This window comes from Mastomys coucha, unplaced genomic scaffold (genome assembly GCF_008632895.1).
Source record: "Mastomys coucha isolate ucsf_1 unplaced genomic scaffold, UCSF_Mcou_1 pScaffold12, whole genome shotgun sequence".
NCBI lineage: Eukaryota > Metazoa > Chordata > Mammalia > Rodentia > Muridae > Mastomys > Mastomys coucha.
This window is the reverse complement of record NW_022196894.1, coordinates 59,540,483-59,552,257: the sequence shown is the minus strand read 5'-3', so window position 1 is coordinate 59,552,257 and position 11,775 is coordinate 59,540,483. Positions and strand designations below refer to the sequence as shown.

At 36.6% G+C, this 11,775-nt stretch overlaps 1 long non-coding RNA gene across 1 annotated transcript in view; it reads left to right on the top strand.

Moving 5' to 3' along the window:
* Positions 1–6,392, top strand: part of LOC116086485 — a 10,051-nt gene extending 3,659 nt beyond the window's left edge. Inside the window, exon 2 of the long non-coding RNA XR_004116946.1 lies at positions 6,311–6,392. This is a non-coding gene — a long non-coding RNA (uncharacterized LOC116086485). The remainder of the gene's footprint in view (positions 1–6,310) is intronic.
* Positions 6,393–11,775: the final 5,383 nt, after the last annotated feature.

Genomic DNA, 11,775 nt, shown 5'->3' with positions numbered 1-11,775 from the left:
AAAAAACAAATGGACCAAGAGTAGACCTTCTCATTTAAATGGATCAAAATTGATTTTATTCTTGATGCTAATGTGGATAACAAAATAAAAATCGGGATTTACATTTTACTAGTGTTATTGCCCTAAATGCAATAGTGACATAGTAGATGGAAGATAGTAGATGGAAGATCATTCACTGCCAAAAGTATGTTGATTTTAAATGAGACAAGATTCAAAAGTCCCTCTCTCCAAGCTATTTTGAAACATTTAAGGTAATATTAATAATATTCCTAACTGAGATAGCTTGATAGGTTTGAAAACTTAGTAAAACTTCAGGCTTGATGGAGTGATGGGCAAAGGAAAGGTAAATGTTCATTTGGTTAAAAGTGACCAGAACTAGGGTTGGAATAGGAAGCTCAGTGTAGGGAGAGGAGAGATGCATTGTTTTCTTGCATATATTATTTTTTAAAAGACAATAGTCACCTCAAAACTTAAGTCCCCACAAATTATTACATGGTAATTTACATGGATAGGTCTTACTTATTTTCAGGGATTAAAATATAAAGTTACTAACAAACATGCACTCATTTTTGCTTCCTTTGAAATATTCAACAGGCAATGAATAGTTGAAATTAGAGACATCTTATACTTTTTTGAAGTTTGTGTTTTTAAAAATAAATAATATTGAAGAATACTAAAATGTCTTATAAAAACCCTACAGGTAAGAAATACATATTTAAAAGTCATTTAAGCATTGTGAGACTGCTCAGGTGTTCTCAACCATGTTTCCTGAAATTTGATCCTAAGCATCTACATGGCATATTAACACACACACTCATACACACACACATACACCTTCTGTACAAATAGTAAATAAATATGAAAAAAATGAAGCTTCTCTTTTTAACGGTAATCATTATAGACAGTGTTTTAAGACCATGATCTTGTAAACAGTGCTTACTATTGAGTAAAAGTTCAATACATGTTTTATATATTTAATGCAGAATGAATGCATATAGGAAGTACATTTAAAATATTTATTTTAACAGGTAGCTGAATTCTTTTATAAACATTGGATCTATCAAGCTTGATTAAAATTTAAAACAAACCAAACAAGATACGCACTGCAATATTTTACAAGATCGTATTCTCAGATAGGAATTCCCACTTTCATATCCTATTTCTGTGATGCCATTTTAACTACATGTCATTGTCTATGCAATAGGTTCATGAATGATTATGCCTACAGGAACATTTGGCACATGATATGAGGAGGACAGAAGGATATTTCAAATTTATTATGACTTACTCAGGTACTAAACACAACATTCTTGAACAAGGACTACATTATTGTCAACTTGTCATTCAAACTAATTCCTGATCCATCACAAGAATTTTCTTGACAGCACACTGGGTAAGAAAATTGTGCTCTGTTCAGAAGGTCAATGGTATGATTGAAAGACAGGAACAAATGGGGAGTTGATCATACTGTTTACTGAGAAGAAGAAACTTGATCTTGTATCCCCTTTTGCTCATAGGGAAAGAGCAAAGACCTAAGGAGGAGAAAAGAGTAAGAACAAGAGAAATGATACAATGCTCTAGGTATAGACAAACGTCTATCATTGGATCACAATGTAACCTTTGCACTCTGAGTTTTTCTGTAACTTTTTCCAGTCAAGTTGGCAAACAGTTAAGTCTTCCTGATATGTTAAGCAAATATCTCCTCTTTTTGTACAGGACAAAAAAATAATGCCAATCTATTTCCCAAATTTTGGCATGGCTATTTGGATCAACTTTAGTTACCCTAGTGAAAATAAAATATCCAGGCTCACATGAGGCTACCTGTGAGCAGACAGTCAGGAAACCAAGTCAAATCATCACATAATTCCCATATTACAAATAATGAAAAGAAAGCATATTTATAATCTCATGAAGTATTCACTAAGTAAAAATCAAACTATCATACCTTCAACAAATGTATTTTCAAAATCATACTGTAAGTTTCCGGAGACAAAAGAAGAAGAGAGAAAAAAGGTATAAGCATTTTAAAAGAAAAATATTTTAAAAGAAAAATGTAAGATTTTAAAGAGAAATGTGCAACTTATTAGTGTTCTCTGTTCCATTCATCCTGGCAAGTACTTAAAAATCGGGTAATAAACTAAGCAGTTTTCACAAGATGAAACACTGAGAAATACTTAGTGGCTCAGAAATACTTAAAAGTATTCACCATCCCAAGCCAAGAGAAACTTGCAAATTAAAATTCCCTTAAGATTTCATTTTACCCCAATCAGAATGACCAAGATTAATGAAACAAATATGAACCTCTTCAAGATACAAGTACTTTAATTTGCCTGTCATTAAGATAGGAAAGTCTTCAGGACTCAGTATACTTAACTCCCATCTTATGTATCTAGCTTTAATTTAGTTAATTAGTTGACCTTTAATGTTTGATTGGTTCTAGCAAAAATTCTTAATTATTTTAAAATGACTGGTTATTTTGATCTTATCAATGATGTTATTGGCAACATGAACAAAATCTATATTCTGTTTAAAATGTAAAGAACATTAGAGTAATTGAGGAATTCTGTTTGGTTTAAAATGGCAATTCATTTTGTAATTTGTTGAAGGTGAATTGCCTAGTCAAATGCCAAGTACCCATGAACTCTCAAGTCTCCATTTATGACAAGATTTCCAACACAATATATACTTACACAATGGTAATTTTACCAATCCTTTCAAAATTTCTTTTAATTTTTTTCTTGAATTATTTTATTTATTTACATTCCAACTGTAAATAAATAAAATTTATTTTATTGTTGTTCCCACTCCTTGTTCTCTCTTCCTGAGTTCTTCATGCTATCTCTCCTCCCTTTTGCTTCTGAGAGGGTGCTCCCACCCTCTTAGCCACCCACACACCTACTCCCACCTCACCTACACCAGCATCCACCTTACCTGGGGATCAATTTTCTACAGTATTAGGCTCATCCTCTCCCATTGAAGCCAGACAAGGCAGTCTTCTGCTGCATGCGTGCTGGGTGGTGTGGAACAGCCCATGTATACTCTTTTGTAGGTTGCTTAGTCTCTGGGAGCTCTAAAGGTTCTGAGTTATTTGATACTGTTATTCTTCCTATGGGGTTGCCATCCACTTCAACAGATTCAGTCCTTCCCTTAACCCTTCCATAGGGATTCCTGACCTCAGTCCAATGGTTGACTGTAAGTATCTTCATCAGTCTCAGTCATCTGCTGGTAGAGCCTATCAGAGGGCAGTCATGCTAGGCTCCTGCCTGCAAGCACAACAGGGCATCAGTAATAGTGTAGGGTTTGGTGCCTGAACATGGGATAGATCCCAAGTTGGTCCAGATTCTGGATGACTTTTCATTTGGTCACTGCTCCAGTTTTGTCCCTGCATTTCTTTTAGATAGGACCAATTTGATGATGGGTGGGTAGCCCCATACCTCAACTGAGGGCCATGTCTGTCTACTAGAGATGGTCTCTTCAGGTTCTTTTCCATATATCCATTGCTGGACATTTGACTGAGATCATCACTATTGAGTCTTGGTACTTTTCAAAATTTCAACCATAAGGGCTACATTTTGTTTAGGCCAGCTTTTAGGCCAGGGTAATAGATAATGAGAGTCCTTGATATAAAAATTTTGGTTAAGGAATTTATAAGGGTTATGGTATTAGATATCTTATAGGAATGAAACTGCCCATTATTTAAAATTCAATATTACTATAACATTCATATTTAACATAAACAAATCAAGTTATGTCTATTCTTAGTATAGCTTTCTTTTTATAAATGGCAGGTGATCAAACTCTAGTCTTTATGATTGTGCAGCAAGTCATTTATAAATTGAGCTATAAATTTTTTCACTTTTGACCCCCCCCATACCTTTCAAATCTTAACTTTATGAACTGTATTTATAACACAACCACTTGTCCTTGGCCAATAAGGATTTTTCTTTCTTATAACCTAATTACATCATGACATTTATGTGACTAGATGAAAAGAGACTCTTCTAGTTATTTATATATTGTCATTTTTCACTTTTTTATTATTATTTTATTTGCATGTCATATAATATCTCCTTTCCCAGTTTCCTCTCCAAAAAAAGAAAAAAATAAAATAAAATAAAATAAAAACCAACCCCTCCTGTTCCCTCCCTCCTCCCTCTGCTCACCAACCCACCCTCTCCTTCTTCCTGGCCCTGGCATTCCCCTACATTGGGGGCATAGAACCTTCACAGAGGTTCATAGAACCTCTCCTCCCATTGATAAATGACTAGGGCATCCTCTGCTACATATGGTGCTGGAGCCATTAGTCCCACCATTTGTATATTAAGGTTTTTAAATAGTATTTTAGTGAAGTGTTGAATGAAAGGGGTAATTTGGGGATTTTTTGTTGGTATATTTGTTGTCACAGATATGGACTTATTTTCTCATAATATGAGCACTATTTGGTATGTTGATGATAAATTATACACATTATAAAGGATTTACCATAGAAATTAATTTTCAAATGAATGTTGCTTAAATACACCTGCTTACCTGTTCTTCAAATGCTGTGTATGATTGAAAGTTTTAATCAAGTTTGTCATGCTCTGTTCTTGCAACCATGCCTGCTCTTCAATGTCACTTTCCATATGATAACTGAAGAAACAAACACACTCCTTAAAGGATTACTGTGGCAGTATGTTTCACAATGCTATTGCAAATGCTAAATTGGCTAGCTTTAGGCCAATGGATATCACTGGCCTGGATAGCAGTAAAGCCACTCTTTAATACAGTAAATCAAATTCCCTTCAGTCACCGTGTGCCCTCCTTTTCCTGCTTACTATTGAGTTTATCCTTTGCTATCCTACTTCCAGAGTAGCCACTTTGACCATAGCTCATTTCTATGACATTATTTTTAGGAAAAACTATGACCAAAATTACAAACAATACCCAAAATTGTGTGATGTATACCTTTTCAATTCATGTTTCTATATAAAATCCAGAGTAACTGTTTTATTTAATGTACTCTTGAATATGCAAGAATGAATAATTGTAAAAGAGTAAAAGGTATTTAAAATGTCATGGCTTTCACTGACTCACCAATCACCTAAAGTTTTATATTAGTTCTAGCATCTATTGTCTGTGATTTCCAGCTAATTTATCAATTGTTAGGCAATTTTCTCTACTTTAGAATATTTTATTTTTATAGAAAGTAGCTGGAATTTGCTTCATATTATTTTTCATTTATTTGTTTTATTCTTTCACATAACATAGCTTCAAATATATAACTATTTCTAATCACATTTATATAACTAATATCTTTACAAAATTATTATATTGAACCTTTCTTTCTAATGTTATATTGAATAGTTAGTGAGTTTCATAATCTCTTGATATTAATATTCATTTCAATATTTGTTATTCTTAGTTACTAAAAATCACAAATACTAAAATAAAGAGTAATTAATATGAAATTTATAACTTTATGCTTAAGGATTTTTAGGATTATATATACACTATATACTATACAATGTGTGTCTATATATATTTAATATGTGTGTATGTGTGTGCATAATTATACTTATAAATATAACCTGTTAAGACCATTTAATGTAATTGTACTAATGTATGTATGTTTTGGGGGCTGATCATTGGTCACTGGACAACAAGTTGAAGTTCCCTTCCCTGGGGAATAATAAAATTCTGTTTCCCAGCTTACCTCAGTTGCCTACAGTTCTTTTTGTAGGTTTAATCATTTATAAACATTAAACTTAGGATAATAATAATGGCACATTCCTATTATTTCCATATCAGATTCATAGAGATAGCACCAAACAAGTGCTATATGGCAAAGGTATCCAGTGCTAAATCACTTATCACAGTTTGTGTTCATATTCTAGTACTGAAAGACATCAGCTTTCTTTAACTTCCTGATGTTGGGTATTTTAAATTTAACTACTGAACATTGTTATGTCTTGCCTTATGTGACACTGTCTATGGAGAGATTCAGGTCACGCATTTCTGGCAGAAATAATCACAAAATTATGTTAAATACTCCAGAGCACCATGCTGGGTTATACGTGTAACTATTTCCACTATGTACAGAGTTCCATTTAATTCCTTGATTAAAGTAGCAAAACACAGGTGTTCAACATAAATCACTATTTTTCCTCTTCAGGACAATTACTTTGAATCTATTTCAATTCCTCCTATATTAGAGATTTAATTAATTAAGTATAGATTCATATATGTTTTTTATTTAATGGATATTGATTTATATTTACATTATATTTGATTTTACTAACAGTAGTTTTTTTTCCCTTTTTTATTTTAGCATATAATTGGACCTAGAGCTTCATTACTGCCAAGCCAACTCTGTACACTGAGTTAAATGCCTCAACTACTTCCTCCACAAATTATCAGTGTTTGTGTCTTCCTAGTTTATACTGCTTGCACATAAGAAAAATCATGTTCAAGTAGAAAAGTATTTTTGATCTTGGTTCCAAAAGTTTCAGTGTATGCTCAGCTGACTTCATTCTGTAGATATGTTGTGAGACAGAACATGAACATGTGGACCATAGTGTGTGCCTAAGGAAGGAACATCACTCAAGAATGTCAGGAAGCACAGACAGAAACAGTGCCAGTGTCAAACATACTCCTGTTAAGTCACTCTGATAACTTCTTCCAACTAGGCGAACTTGTGTCTTGAAATTTTCAATACCTTTCTTATTGTATACAGCTGGAGACCAAGTTTTCAATGAAATGACATTTTGTATAACATTCCAAATTCAAACTCTAACTCTGGTTTGAGAAATTCCATGCTTATTAGTATAACAGTTATTTCAACTTCCTTTTGTGATTTTTGTGCTTCTGTACTAAAATAAGGTATTCTCAAGGTAACTGTTGCTTATTTTGTGGAAAACTGCATTTAGAAGTCAGCACACCACCAGCATCTTCATTGAAGACAAGTCACTCATATATCCTCTCAATCATAAACTGAGAGACAAAAATGTGTGTGTGTGTATGCACACACAGACATATATATATATATATATATATATATATATATATATATATATATATAATTTGTGTAATGTAAAATGCATGCACAGATGTAAATACATGTTGAAGACAGTTTTACATCTTTTTTTCCTTTGTAAAAGAACACCTACTATATTACTTAGCTTCAACAAATGTGAAACTAGTATTAAATATCAAGCATAGTATTTTTGTAGCCAAAACCAAAGTGGGATAAAGAGTCTAGATTGGCTTTGCCACAGGAAAAGGAATATGGCAGAGATTCTGCAGCATGGGCTGTAGTGAAGGATTAGGACCTAGACTGGAAGAAGGAGGATGAGGATCCTCTGGAGTCTTCTTAGAGCACAGGAATGTTCTTGCCCTTTCCTACTTCCTGCTGATCATTCTGCTGGCGGATGGCCATATTTTAGGTCTTCCTGGCCAATACATTCATATAGCAGCTTGTGGGGAGCCGCAGCTGTCATCCTATATATATTGAACACCTGGTCTCTGGCCAGAGCAGAGAGCATTGTGATAAACAAGCCCTATTTGGAAAACCTGAGTGCCTCCAGTTTGTGATGCAAGCTGGCATGATTCCCCGCAGCCTATTATGCTTTGCAACGTAGTCGATGCTGATTGGGACCAGGGAAAGTAGTTAACCCGTGAGGGCTGGGGCTAGAGGAAGAGTAAGTAAGAGAAGAATGTAGAAGAAGATAGATGAATAGAGAAGAAGAGAGAAGAAGGGGAAGAAGAGAGAAGAGAGAGTAATAGAGAAAGCTAGCTAAGAAGAAAAGATGAACGAATGATTTTGTAGTACAAGGTTCCTGAATAAACTGCTTGGAGAAGGGTTCATGGTCGCCTGCTTATTTCCGCTGGTCAGTAAGGTGGCCACAAATGGTGGCCTGTATGGGGAACTCGTATGGGGAATGGAGAAGTCCCTATGGGGAAAATCTTCTACGGCTCAGAACTCCTTGCAGTCAGGGCAGTTCCCTGACTGCAAGGTAAGTTCCCAGGTAAGGTGGGACACAAGGGAAGGTCCTCGGTAAAGAGGCAATAAGGTCCCATTAAGGACAAATCAAAAGTGATAATATGGGCAACTTGCAGTCTTGCCCCATGTTTGTTGCTCTTAAGGAGCTATTAAAAGCAAAAAAGATAGATTTAAAGAGAGAAACCCTAGAAAGATTTATGTCAGAGGTAGATATCACTGCCCCTTGGTTCGCAGTGTTGGGTCACCTGATGCTGTCCAGCTGGGATGAATTAGGGAGAGATCTGGAATTCGCCTGGGAGGAAGGAATAATAAAAGGTAGAGTGCGACCAATCTGGAAACTGATTGGGAGCTGCTTGGAGAATAAAGTGTGTTCTAAAGCAGTAGAGAAGGGACAGGAAGCGTTAGAACAGCTGAAGGAAGAGAGGTCAGCAAAGTCTGAGAAAGATCAGACTGATGAAGGTGGTTCGGACTCTGAAGGGGAACTTGAGAAGTTAGTACAGAAAATGGAGAAATCCACCATTAGAGTGGAGCCCACAGGTCCAGGGCCGCCTGTATCCAAAGAATAGGCTGCTATTAATGGAGCAGCTGGTATTCCTGCCTGGGATTTAGATATGCTTTTAAGGCAGGGCAGGTTTGCGCAGCACCAAATTGGATATCTGCCGCAGGTGTATGAGCAAGTTAATATGCTTGCTACAATAGCATGGAAATCATTGCCTAACAAGGGAGAAGTTGCAGGAAATTTGACTAAAATTATTTAGGGACTCATGGAGCCCTTTTCAGATTTTGTAGCTAGAATGGTAGAAGCAGCTGGAAGGATTTTCAGAGACCCAGATGCAGCCATACCACTGATTAAGCAATTAGTTTATAAGCAATGTACCAAGGAATGTAAGGCTGCTATAACTCCCTACAAACATAAGTGACTTGAAGCTTGGATGAAATTATGTAGGGAACTGGGTGGTCCATTAACTAATGCAGGCCTTGCTGCTGCAGTTATGCAGATAACGCAAGGTAATAAGCGGAACCCAGGTATATGCTTTCGGTGTGGACAACTGGGACACCTTAAAAGGCAGTGTCTCAAAAGAGGAAAAACAGCAGAAACAAGAGCTTTGCAGGACCGTCCAAAACAACCTGGATTGTGTCCAAGATGTACAAAGGGAAATCATTGGGCCAATGAATGCAGATCAGTGAGAGAGATTAATGGACAGTCACTACAGGATATGGTGGAGCCATGTCAAAAAACGGGCAGCGGGGCCCTCACCCACAGGGCCCACAAATATATGGGGTGATGGAGAGCAAGCCAGAGGGGAATTGGCCAACCCTGCGGTATCCCAACCAGTGCACTGAGCCACTAATGGGAGTGCAGGATTGTACCTCTGCTCTGCCACCAGACTTGTATTAACCCCTCAGATGGGCGTTCAGTTAATAGAAACAGATTTCCAAGGTCCACTTCCCAAGGGAACAGTGGGATTACTAATTGGGCATTCATCATCAGCATTAAAGGGGTTAGTTATTCATCCTGGTGTCATAGATCCTGATTATACTAGGGTTGTTAAGATTATGATTTCTTCCCCCCCCCCCGAGGGATTGTTTCCATCTCCCCTGGAGATAGATTAGCTCAGGTTCTTATTCTTCCCAGTTGTCATGAAATGTTTCCATCACAAAATAAAGAATGAGGAAAAGGAGGGTTTGGTTCTGCGGGATCAGATGGAGCCTTTGTAAGCTTATACCTAGATCAACGTCCTTTTTTGGAGATAAGAGTGGATGGAAAGAAAGTCTTAAATATTCTTGATACTGCTGCAGATAGAAGTATTATAGCAAAGAAGGATTGCCCTAAGGGATGGCCTCTTCAAGAGTCCTCTTAAAATCTCCAAGGATTAGGTTATGCAAAAAACCCCACCATGAGTGCAAGAGAATTGCCCTGGGAAGATGCAGAGGGACATTCAGGGAAAATCCAGCCATTTGTACTTGAACTTCCGGTATCATTATGGTAATGAGATCTATTATTAGAAATGGGATTTACATTAACTAATGAAGGAAATTATACTGAGACTTCTCATGGTTTTATGCAGGCCATGGGATATCATCCTTCTTTTGGTCTAGGGAAGTATTTGCAAGGCTGAAAGTCTCCCATTGTTGCTCAGGCACATGAAAGGAGGCAGGGGCTGGGTTTTTCCTAGGGGCCGCTGAGGAAGGTATACCCATCACCTGGAAGACAGAGGAACAATTGTGGGTTCCTCAGTGGCCTTTATCCTCTGAAAAATTAATGGCTGCAGCTCATCTTGTACAAGAACAGCTTGAATTAGGGCATATTAAACCCTTGGTTTCACAATGGAATACCCCTATTTTTGTAATAAAGAAAAAAATCAGGAAAATGACGATCGTTACATGATTTAAGAGCTATTAATAGACAAATGGAGATCATGGGGCCGGTTCAAAGAGGATTGCCATTATTATCAGCCCTGCCAAAAAAATGGCCTATAATTGTAATTGATATTAAGGATTGTTTCTTTTCTATTCCTTTATGTGGTAGAGATAGTGTTAGATTTGCGTTTACCTTACCCTCTGTTAATCATGAAGAGCCTGATAAAAGATTTCAATGGGTGGTTTTACCCCAAGGTATGGCCAATAATCCTACCATGTGTCAATTATATGTAGTCCATGCCCTTAAAACGATTAGAGAAAAGTATCCTGACGTTAGATGCATTCATTATATGGATGATATTTTGGTATCAGCAAATTGTGATTCCAGGTTGAATGCAACTTACATAGAATTAGTGAAGGGGTTAGAACAGGCAAATTTATTTATAGCTCCTGAGAACGTTCAAAAGGAAAAGGTAATAGCCTATTTAGGGACAAAAATATTTTCTCAAAATATTGTTCCACAGAAAATTTCCTTAAGAATTGATAAACTTTCCACACTTAATGATTTTCAAAAACTAATGGGAGATATTCAATGGATAAGACCATATTTGAGAATCCCCAATGTACAATTAAGGCCTTATTATGACATTATGCTTGGAAATCCTGATTTGAATTCTCCTCAACAATTAACTGATGAGGCACTAGAAACATTGAAGAGGGTGGTGGAGGAATTGGAGCATGCCTTTTTGGCAGGGCGCTCCCTGGATGAAAAGATCTCCTTGTGCATTTTAGCAACAACAACAAAAAATAAACCAAATTCTATCGAAATATTGTAATAATGCTAAACTACTAGCACCTTTGCCACTAGGGTAAACAAGCTTAAAAAGGAAACTTGGAACAGCTGTGGCTCAGGATGGCTGGGAAGGACTGATGGAAGATGTAGTTTTGTGGGTGATCACCTAGGTAAAGGGACTCTAGCATGCTCCAAAGATGGGTCACGTGATCCAAGCACGCCAATTAAAGCAGAGACCAAGTCACCCTCAGCGACATGCCATCAGTCCCTGCACTGCATAGAGAATCAAACCAAAATATATATCTTAATGATACTGAAAGTTTGTTTTGAGATTTATATGTTACAGAAATATACAGCCTTGGTGAATTTCCTCATCTAAATTGCCTGCCTGAAATCCTGATGTCCTGAACTTCAGCCTGATCCAGTTAAGACACAGACATCAGAAGACCAGTTCTGTTTTTCCTTCCACCCCCCTCATATTTCTACGCCCTTGTTCAGCTTGAAGAAGTTAAGATGAGTCGTCTACCCGGTTCCCTGGGCTCTAGGGCTGGAGAGGGTTGTTAATAAGTTGTGTTTCTAAAAATGTAAAATAGTTATATTTGAAATAGGGACGAAATAACCAGATTTAATTGTATAGCTA